Source organism: Hoplias malabaricus, chromosome 1 (genome assembly GCF_029633855.1).
Source record: "Hoplias malabaricus isolate fHopMal1 chromosome 1, fHopMal1.hap1, whole genome shotgun sequence".
NCBI classification, from domain to species: Eukaryota; Metazoa; Chordata; class Actinopteri; order Characiformes; family Erythrinidae; genus Hoplias; species Hoplias malabaricus.
Window position 1 is genome coordinate 83,301,054 of NC_089800.1, and position 11,030 is coordinate 83,312,083.

Sequence of the window (11,030 nt, forward strand, 5' to 3'; positions counted from 1 at the left end):
GTGACTGGGTGTGTGTCTGCCTATTTTGTGGCAAATGGATATGGATAGGCTTCAGACCCAACAGAACTAGATGAAGTAAAACAATAAATGAATGAATTGGAGCATAATGCTAGTTTTGAGCAATAAAATTGCAGTGAGACTTCATATGTCTCAGAGGTACTGTGTGTCTATAGAGAAATATGCATTGCTTTGTAATTGGTTGCACGAATTGAGTTGACTATTGAGTTTTAGAATTTAATTTTAGACCCAACGCACTGAAAATGTCCTGGATATTAAGTTCCAGTGCCATTCTGGAAGTTACTTACTACTCAAAGGTTAGCGAACTGCTACTTCTGTACTTCTACAGAGGTCATTTTTGGGAAAGTACCTCTCTTTTAACTGTAGTCATTGTTTTACTGCTCAGTACTTTGACTTGGGTATGGATTTATGCTTCTGTACTCAGTTCTAGCAATGAATATAAAACATAGTGGTGAACCACATGTTAGGACATGTACAAATACAATTTTACACCAAAGTGTATACAGCGTGATTAATTATACATGGTCTTTGTGTATAAACCAGGATATGAAATATGAAACTCCTCATGCCTTAATCAGCTCATACAACAATTCCTCACATTGATTAGCATAAAAGTGCTGAATGCAGATTGTGAGTGGCATTAATTCCCATTAAGTGTCTGTTTTAGTGGCAGGTCAATCTCGTAGGCCTTATTAGTTTTCAGTTGAGGCCACTTTATAATCTGTCACTTGGGGTGGGCTTTTTTGTGGGTGAGAGGTTTGGGCTTAGGATAATATTTCTGTGTTGTAACTCACAAGGACAAGCTACTGTTTCTTTTACTGTTGGATATTACATTTCACGTGTAAATGTTATTCAACAGAAACACAGTGAGAAACTTCATGATATGCAAGGCACCTCATGGAAATGGCCTGCATCCCACATACACACTAACACATTCACTCACTCACTCACTCACATACTCACACATGTTTAGAAACTGTTCCAAAAGGGGGTGCTACACAGTGCTTCACATCAAAAACACTATGTTTTAGAGGTTAATGTTATGCTTTTTATTTGTCAGTCTCAGCTTCATAAATTCATTGTTGTTTTGCTCTGGTGTCAGCCAGAAAAGGATGGGCCCCCAGGCCTTTTCCAAATGTCTCCATAATATAATCTCTGAGACATGAACAAAATTAATCAGATCCATGTCATGTGAAGTGATTGGTTATAGAGAAGCTGTGATTATAATTATTGTCATAAGAACCAGGAGACAAAATGACAGCAATACAGATTGTTGTTGTTGTCATTTTGTTTTGTTTTATTTCTCCACAAATGTTGCATTCCTTAAATGCATTGCATGTATATATCAACAAAACAGGCAAGCCCATTTTTGCTGGACTCCCATTGATTGCAAAGTACTTATCACAAAAATATTCAGAAATGGTGGTGTGAAAAACCTCACTGTGTCTGTGTTGTGAGTTGCTGCAGGGCAAATAAATGACCCTGTGCTCAGCGAGCTACTGGAGGGAATAAAACTCACTTGGCCTGCTCTGTGAGCTATTGTGAGATGAATAACAGTCATGCAACCCCCATGCACAAGCTAACCCTAGGTGATTAAACATCACTGGGCATGCTCTGGGAGCTACCACAGTGTGATTAAACCTCAGTGTGTTAAACCTCACCCTCCTCACATGCAGTTTTCAAAGAAGTATCTCAGATCAAAGACGCTTCTGGGCAAGCTCTCTATGCACAAATGAATAAAAGCCAGTAAAAATCTATCTCAGGTTAAAAGCCTCTCTCAAAACCCTATTAAGTAAACCCTATTAAATAGTAAGTCTTTCTGGAATGAGATTTCATGAAATGCATAATTTCTGAGTTATTCCTAATTTTTGTATTTTTATTTATTTATTTATTTTGGGGGGGATGTTAAGTAATGTTATTGTATGGATATTATCTAGTAATTCATTCATTCATTCATTCATTATCTATAACCCTTATCCAGTGGGTCCAGAGCCTACCTGGAATCATTGGGTGCAAGGCAGGAATACACCCTGGAGGGGGCGCCAGTCTTTCACAGGGCAACACACACTCACACTCACATTCACTCACACACACTTTTGAGTCGCCAATCCACCTACCAACACGTGTTTTTGGACTGTGGGAGGAAACTGGAGCACCTGGAGGAAACCCACACGGATACAGAGAGAACACACCAACTCCTCACAGACAGTCACCCGGAGCGGGAATCGAACCCACAACCTTCAGGAGCCCTGGAGCTGTGTGACACTACCTGCTGCGTAAATAAAGCATCAAATCATTTTTGATTATCAACATTTTTGCAATCCCTATGAAAACTAAACCATTCGGGTACGTTGCCAAAAATTAAGCATCACACTGTGAGAGTGTGTGGATGCAAAGAAGTTACTCTTCCACCCTACAGCCTGAGTGACTTTTACCTGACTCTAAATTTGAATAAAGGTCTCAATTTCAATCAGTGTAATTCCCCTTTAAATAATACATGTAGCACTTACTGTACTAGGAGTACAGACATATCTAATCAATTACCTATATATATCATTCCACTGATTCTGCATGTTGACGTTGCATGCTGTAGATGTGTGAGGGAATGTAACTCATCACAACTTCAGTCCTCCGCTGGAAGAAGATGTTTACCTTTCTGACACATTCCTCCAGCGCTGAAACGACTGAGATTAGAGCTGCATACCAGCAGTACTATGTGAGGCCACTAGGCTAACTGGACACATTGTCTGGATGTGGTCAACTGAAAAATCTACACCAAGTTCTGCCTGAGCAATAAATATACTGCCCTGACCTCCTGAGCCAGCATTGCATAACCGGGATTTGGGTGCACAGACGGGCGGGTGTATGTGTGTTGTGTACCGTAGCCTGAGCTCTTACACTCATGTAGAAGTGTAATAATTATTAAAAAGATGTTCTACATCAGTATTTAAAAAATAAAAGTGGCGATGATGGTGTAGAAGTGAAAGGGTCAGTGGATATGCAATAAACTTTCCTAGGATTTTGGTCCCATTTTCTCACCTACCAAGCTGGGGGAAGTGAAGGCTAGCACATGCTTCTTCTGAGACATGCGAAGAGCCACTGAGTTGTGCTGTGGTGTCCAAACAGCTTCTGAATTCCTGGGGTCCTTGGTTCCATCCTTGCCTTGGGTCTGTGGGGAGTTTGTCGTATTCTCCCTTCATCTACATGGGTTTTCCTCTGGTTCCCTCAATCCAAAACATAATCCAAATCACATTGAAAGATGGATTGGTTGGGTAAAACTTTCCACAGATGTGAGTGTGTGAGTGAGTAGGTGAATGTGAAATGCACTATGATGGACTGCTGCTGTCCAGGCTGTGCCTACATTGCACCCAATGATTATGGGTAAACTCCACACCCACCACAACCGTAACCAGAATGAAATTGTTACAAAAGGTGAATAAAAAAGCAAACAAAACTCTACACACTTGGAGGAGAAGACTAACTGCGCCACAACATTACATTTGCTAAAAGACATTGATAACTGATAAGAAGAGAGGGAGGGCCAAAAAATGCAGCCACATCACAGTGTTATAGTTCAACATTTACAGACTTTAGCCCACCTGTTTCTCTGCATTCTTTCTTATGTGTTCTTATGGTACAAGTGGATCAGACGCAGCAGTGCTGCTACGTGTTAGTGCTGGTGGCAGGTGGACCACTGTCTGTAATCGTAGCACTACAAAGTGCTCCTTTGTGGGCAGTGGAGCTGACAGAAGGGTAGGTGTTCCTAATCTAGTGAGCGTTAAGTGTATACACAGCTATCAGTTACACAGATTTTCATCACATAACAGTGAATATTTTACTCTCTGTATTTCACTCAGAAATATCACTAACGTAAACATTGTAAACACATAGCGTGCAGTGGAAAATATACAGAAAACTTTCCAGTCCAACTTCACTGACCTGTGACTGGGATAAAGTGTTGATAAAGTGAAGTGGATTTTCTGAGTCATGTTAGATAGCATCATGCTGACTTTATTCACTTTCCCTTTCCGATTGATAGGATCTCAGAGCAGTGTCAAACAGAATGTACTGCCCGCAACACAAAAGAAACACAAGTAAAACATAGCCACAGAGAGCATGAGAAGATATACCATAAAGAGAGATACACTATAAAGACACTTGATCATACCAACTTTTTTTCCTTGAAATGTTTCCTTTAAAGTCTGACACATTAAATAATAAGGCAATAAAACATTATGTGTCCCATTAACTAAAAATATAGATGTTTTTGATTTATACATTTTTAATCATATAATTTCTGAATGTATCCTATTTAGGTATTTACTAATATATTTTCCTCCGGGTGACTGTCTGTGAGGAGTGTGGTGTGTTCTCTCTGTGTCTGCGTGGGTTTCCTCCAGGTGACTGTGAGGAGTTTAGTGTGTTCTCCCTGTGTCCGCGTGGGTTTCCTCCGGGTGACTGTCTGTGAGGAGTGTGGTGTGTTCTCCCTGTGTCTGCGTGGGTTTCCTCTGGGTGACTGTCTGTGAGGAGTTTAATGTGTTCTCCCTGTGTCCGCGTGGGTTTCCTCCGGGTGACTGTCTGTGAGGAGTTGGTGTGTTCTCCCTGTGTCTGCGTGGGTTTCCTCCGGGTGACTGTCTGTGAGGAGTTGGTGTGTTCTCCCTGTGTCTGCGTGGGTTTCATCCGGGTGCTCTGGTTTCCTCCCACAGTCCAAAAACACATGTTGGTAGGTGGATTGGCGACTCAAAAGTGTCCGTAGGTTTGAATGTGTGAGTGTGTGTGTTGCCCTGTGAAGGATTGGCGCCCCCTCCAGGGTGTATTCCCGCCTTGCGCCCAATGATTCCAGGTAGGCTCTGGACCCACCGCGACCCTGAACTGGATAAGGGTTACAGATAATGAATGAATTAATTAATGGTCTATTACTAAATTCACTGCATCAGTTAAAGCAGTTCTTCAGCCTTTTTTTTTTTTGTCTCTGTTCTTTAGAAATTATCAGGAAAACGTAACTTTGAGCCGATGAGAGCTGATTAGTACACCGTTATTAATTATGACCTTTTTACATTTCATTTACTGGTGGTAATAAAAACACCAAAACCACAAAGTTTTTTTTGTTGATCTGCACAACCGTGTGTTCACATTTAGAGGAACTATGGTTGTTTCAACAGACCTCCTACACTCCTCTTTATCATCACCTTCTTCCTCTGAATCTCTCAAAATCTATGTTGACAAATCAGACAACAAACTTTGCACACAAAGGCATTTGGAAAACTAAAAATACATTTTAGTTTCATAAAAATACTTTGTAAAATTGTCTAAATGTGTTTTGTTGCTGTAAAGAACAGTTTGAATTTAGCAATAAAATAGTCTTGAGTTTTTCTCCTGTGTTTTCATGTGTTTCAATGCTTCCACTTCATTCACAGTTCAGTAGAGAACTCAGAACACTTGCCCCAAAAGGATGGAAGTTTGTTTTGGTATCACTTCATTAGATGATGAAAAAGCCATCTCCAAAGATTATGTATCGTATTTGATATGTTTGGTGTCAAAGGGTTAAAGTCACTGATAAGGAGTTTGTTCTTCTTTGTTCAAAAGTCTTAGGTACACCTTAGATTAGGTCAGGGACATTTCAAGGTATTTAGACATGCGCTTCCTTTAGTGTGTCTACTTTAATCCAGTGAAATGGATCTCATTTCAATTGGTCTTTTTAATTTTTATTTAAAATGATAACACTGGAAACTATTTTTTTTTTCCCTGATGGATCTGTGTAAGGTTAAATGGGTAATAAAACGGGAAAATGCTCTATCAGTAGGGCGGCAGGTATTTGTCGCAGTCACACAGCTCCAGGGGCCTGGAGGTTGTGGGTTCGATTCCCGCTCCGGGTGACTGTCTGTGAGGAGTGTGGTGTGTTCTCTCTGTTTCTGCGTGGGTTTCCTCCGGGTGACTGTCTGTGAGGAGTGTGGTGTGTTCTCCCTGAGTCTGTATGGGTTTCCTCCGGGTGCTCCAGTTTCCTCCCACAGTCCAAAAACACGTTGGTAGGTGGATTGGCGACTCAGAAGTGTCCGTAGGTGTGAGTGTGTGAGTGAATGTGTGTGTGTCTGAGTTGCCCTGTGAAGGACGGTCGCCCCCTCCTGGGTGTATTCCCGCCTTGCGCCCAATGATTCCAGGTAGGCTCTGGACCCACCACGACCCTGAACTGGATAAGCGCTTACAGATAATGAATGAATGAATGCTCCATCAGTGTGTTTTCTGGGGCAGTGTTCACCCTGACATGAGATGCACTGGCTACTTTACACTGTTCACAAACTCAGCAGGACTTTACAATGAAATACTCAAATGTTAACAGACAGAACTCTGCATCATTTCCACACGTGTATCATATATCACTCTGACCTTAACCTGTTGTAAACCATGGATGAGCCTGAGTCTATTCATTTATCTCTGGCCCTGGCACTGAATTCAGCCACAGCATTGCTTGAAACAAGCACCCCAGCATTTTTCATTCACATTCATTTAAGCCAGTCAACAACAGAAGCAGCTTAAAACGTTTCACTGCAGCCAAAGGTGGGTGAAAAATGAGTTGATTAGGACTGTCAGGACAGGAACACTGCAGTATTATACCTATCTGTGGAAGTATAAATCCTTGAGGGAAGGGGGGAGGAGGGCTCCTACAGGTTGAAGACCCCTGGAGTAGGTAATCACTAAGAGGTGCAGTATTATACACAAGGTGGACTGAGCATTTCTACATGCCATTTTACGTCACTGTGCTATTTGGCTTTTCATTACACAGTGGAACCTGACTGAAGTGGCCTTTACAGTGCTTTACTGTGAATTGTATGGTATTGTATGAAACAGTTTCATTTCATAAACCCTCTCTGTGTGACACTGAAGACTGACCTGCTGTGTTTACTAAGGGCAGAGAATTACTTTAGTGAGTGGAAGATGTGCCTGGAAGCATGAAATAAGTGCTGACACAACCAGCTGGTCACAAGACTGGGACTCAGAGTCTCATCCCATCTCCCTGCAGAGAGGGACTTTTGTTCTGAAATTCTTTTCTTATCGCTTTTATTCCTTGTAGAATATATATTTCTGGTGCTTTCTAATCCTGGAATTGGACTTGAGCAGGGATAAGCTGAATTTCATTGTACAGGCAATGAGGAGCTATTGGTGGCTCTTAGACCTTCAAAGAATTACATACATGATTACATACCTGTAATTTCCTGTTCATTCATATTCAACATACTTATGAGGTTAGTTGTATTATATCTGAAAAAACTTAAGCATTAAATGACAATTACAAGTACATTTTATGTGAAGGACAGCTGCTGTGTTCAAATGATGAAGGAATCTAGAAATGGACAAAAATGGAAATACATGTTTTTCATTGGACAGTGACGATGTATGCTAACACAACTGTTTTCATACCTGAACTCACTTGATACTTGTGGTGTACCAGCTTTACGGGCAATGATTCTGGGTGGGCTCCAGACTCGCAGTGACTCTGATGCGTATAAAGTGGTTACAGAAAATGAATGAATGATATATTTGTGGCCCATACTAAAGCCATAGGTTTAGATGCAGACATGACCAAGAAGCAGCGTTGGGACCAAAAGGTCACCGGATCTTCTGCATGTTCTGGAAAGGTGGGGATGGGTTAGTGAAGGAACAGTGCATTCTCTTACCTCAACTTTCACAGCTTAACTGTCCTCGAGCAAGGGACCTAAACCCAACTGCTTTCTGGCTGGCCACTGTGTGTGTGTGTGTGTGTGTGTGTGTGTGTGTGTGTGTTTGTTCACTGCATCAATGGATTAAATGTGAAGTCTTATATTAAAGATGTGAAGCTTTGCAGAGCAGGCTGGCTACTGGGTGGAATTGAAAAAATTGAAAACATGTACAAACACACCCTGCTGTTCAGGTGCGTCTAATACACTTATCTAACTAGTGTGAAACTACAAGCTGGAACATGCAAATGTAAACAGCAAATATATTCCCACTAAAATCCTGAACACAAACATTACAAATTCCTCAGTGATGTGTGAACAGGAGTCACTTTCACTTTGGGTTCCATAGAATGAACTGAATTCTGGGGTGGTGTACGGTACTGTTTTACTGCAGTACCTTTAGTTATGGACATTACACACACCTGAGTGCAGGCTTTATATATATATATATATATATATATATATATATATATATATATATATATATATATATATATATATATATATATATAAACCAATATTAGCTGGTTGTGGTCTTCAGGCCCAAATGTGGCATTGCATTGAAAACAGAACCACTTCTGTATTTTAAATCACTGCATGGGCTCAGAAACTCTTCCCAAAACCACTGTCTGTGAACACAGTTTGTCGCTGCATCGAAAATGCAAGTTAAAACTCACAAATAGAAATAGCTCGAAGCTCATTTTTAAGATTGACTGAAGTGAAATCGGACAGTGTCCTGTCCAGTGTCCAATAAATCAAAAATTGAAATTCTTTTTTACAAATGCCACATCCCCTAAGCTAAAGAGGAGAGGGTCCGGCATTTTTTTAAGTGCATAGTTTAAAATGCCAGCATCAATTATGGTATGGACGTGAAATAGTGCATGTGACATGAGTGACCTATACATCTGTAAAGGCACCGTTAAAGCTGAATGATATATACATGATTTGGAGCAACATCCAGACAGATTTTTTTTTTTTTCTGGGAAGTCCTTGATTATTTCAGTAAGATAAGGCCAAGCATGGCTCCTTAGTATAAGGCTCAGTGTGCTAAACTAGTCCAGACCTGTCATCCATTGAAAACAATTGGTGCTTTATAAAACAAAAACACTATAAAGTGCATCTGAGCTGCTGAGAAGCTGGAATCCTATATCAAGCAAGAATGTGAAAAACTTTCACTTTTAAAATAACAGCAAATGGTTTTTAAAAGATGTGTTGCAACAGAGTGGTAAACATGCCTTTAAAAATTCATTAAAAATGAATTTCTCTACAAGCACATGCGTCTAAAATGATCAAAGGCACTGTGCAAAGAAAAAAACAGGTTTGTTGCAGTTTTGATTACTCAGCTTTCTAGGGATTTGAAAAATGATGATTTACAGTACACTGTACAGTACAGAGATTTACCAATAAATGAAATGTTTGTGTTTCTGAGAAAGGATATGAAACCATTTAAGAACCCACCACATAAAAACAAGGCCTGTCACCCACATGACCTTATTTAGTGTTGCAACATTGAGCTTCAGCACACTGATATCGGTGTTTTATAATTAAATCCATAGACACGCCATTGCCAAAAGTTTTATACTCCATAACAAAAGTGTATGTCTAAAGAGGATATTCAGCAAACCTTCTTCTGAAAACGGATTATAATATTTAATTTACAGTATAACAACTATTCCACAGGAAACATTCCACAGAATATTCTGAGATTTTGAATCTTCATGTGTTGGATTAACATCTAGAACACAGTTGGTGATGGTCTTCACATGTTTAACTGTTAATGCAGATTTCATTGCACTTTAAGGTTCAGTGATAAGTGGGTAATAATGTACAGGGTGGGCCATTTATATGGATACACCTTAATAAAATGTAATGGTTGGTGATAGTAACTTCCTGTTTGTGGCACATTAGTATATGGGAGGGAGGACATTTTCAAGATGAGTGGTGACCATGGTGTCCATTTTGAAGTCGGCCATTTTGGATCCAACTTTAGTTTTTTTAATGGGAAGAGGGTCGTGTGACACATCAAACTTACTGAGAATTTCACAAGAAAAACAATGCTTGGTTTTAACGTAACTTTATTCTTTCATGAGTTATTTTCAAGTTTCTGACCACTTATAAAATGTGTTCAAAGTGCTGCCCATTGTGTTGGATTGTCAATGCAACCCTCTTCTCCCACTCTTCACAAACTGATAGCAACACCGCAGGAGAAATGCTAGCACAGGCTTCCAGTATCCCTAGTTTCAGGTGCTTCATCAATGGCCACTGGATATGCGAAATTGCTACATGATGATGTGTTTTCCTCTTTATGCACTGAAGCTGGCATGTTCCTTGAGTTTTACCAGCAAGATGGTGCACCACCACATTATGGGTGTCAGATCCGAGCATTCCTAGATGAACAGTTTCCTGGAAAGTGGATTGGCCGTCGTGGGCCAGTTCAATGCCCCCCAAAGTCTCCCGATCTGACCTCCTTAGACTTTTATCTTTGGGGTCATCCGAAGGCATGCTGTGAAGATACGAGATGTGTAGCACCTAAAACTATGGATACTGGAGGCCTGTGCTAGCATTTCTCCTGCGGTGTTGCTATCAGTTTGTGAAGAGTGGGAGAAGAGGGTTGCATTGACAATCCAACACAATGGGCAGCACTTTGAACACATTTTATAAGTGGTCAGAAACTTGTAAATAACTCATGAAAGAATAAAGTTAACTTCAAAATGGCCACCATGGTCACCACCCATCTTGAAAAGTTTCCCCCCTCCCATATACTAATGTGCCACAAACAGGAAGTTAATATCACCAACCATTCCCATTTTACTAAAGGTGTATCCATATAAATGGCCCACCCTGTAGAACTATTATGGTAACACTTTGTGTTTACCTATAAATTCTATTACAGTATCCTTGTTGTTATTTAACATTACTATGTAACACTATGCAATTTCAGCAGAACTCCTGCAGTTTCTGGGGTAATTAAATAATAATAATAAAAAAATCACAAATATTTACAGCTGCAATTACTGAATAATTACATAATAAATAATTACTGAATAATTAAAATATAATATAAACAACAAAAACAAAACAAAACCCTGACATTTAACGTATGGTCCGTACTGTTTGTTACCATAAAGTATCAGGGTTTGACCCACTTATTAGTGATCTGTAAAGTGGAACCTAACTTTCTCACTTGTAAGTTGTTCCATGTGACCAAAAACTGAACTGAATCTGATAAACTAAAGGAAAAATAAGCTCATGATTTAGCCATATGGCTTTACTGATTGGAAACATTTCTCTGTGCTTTGT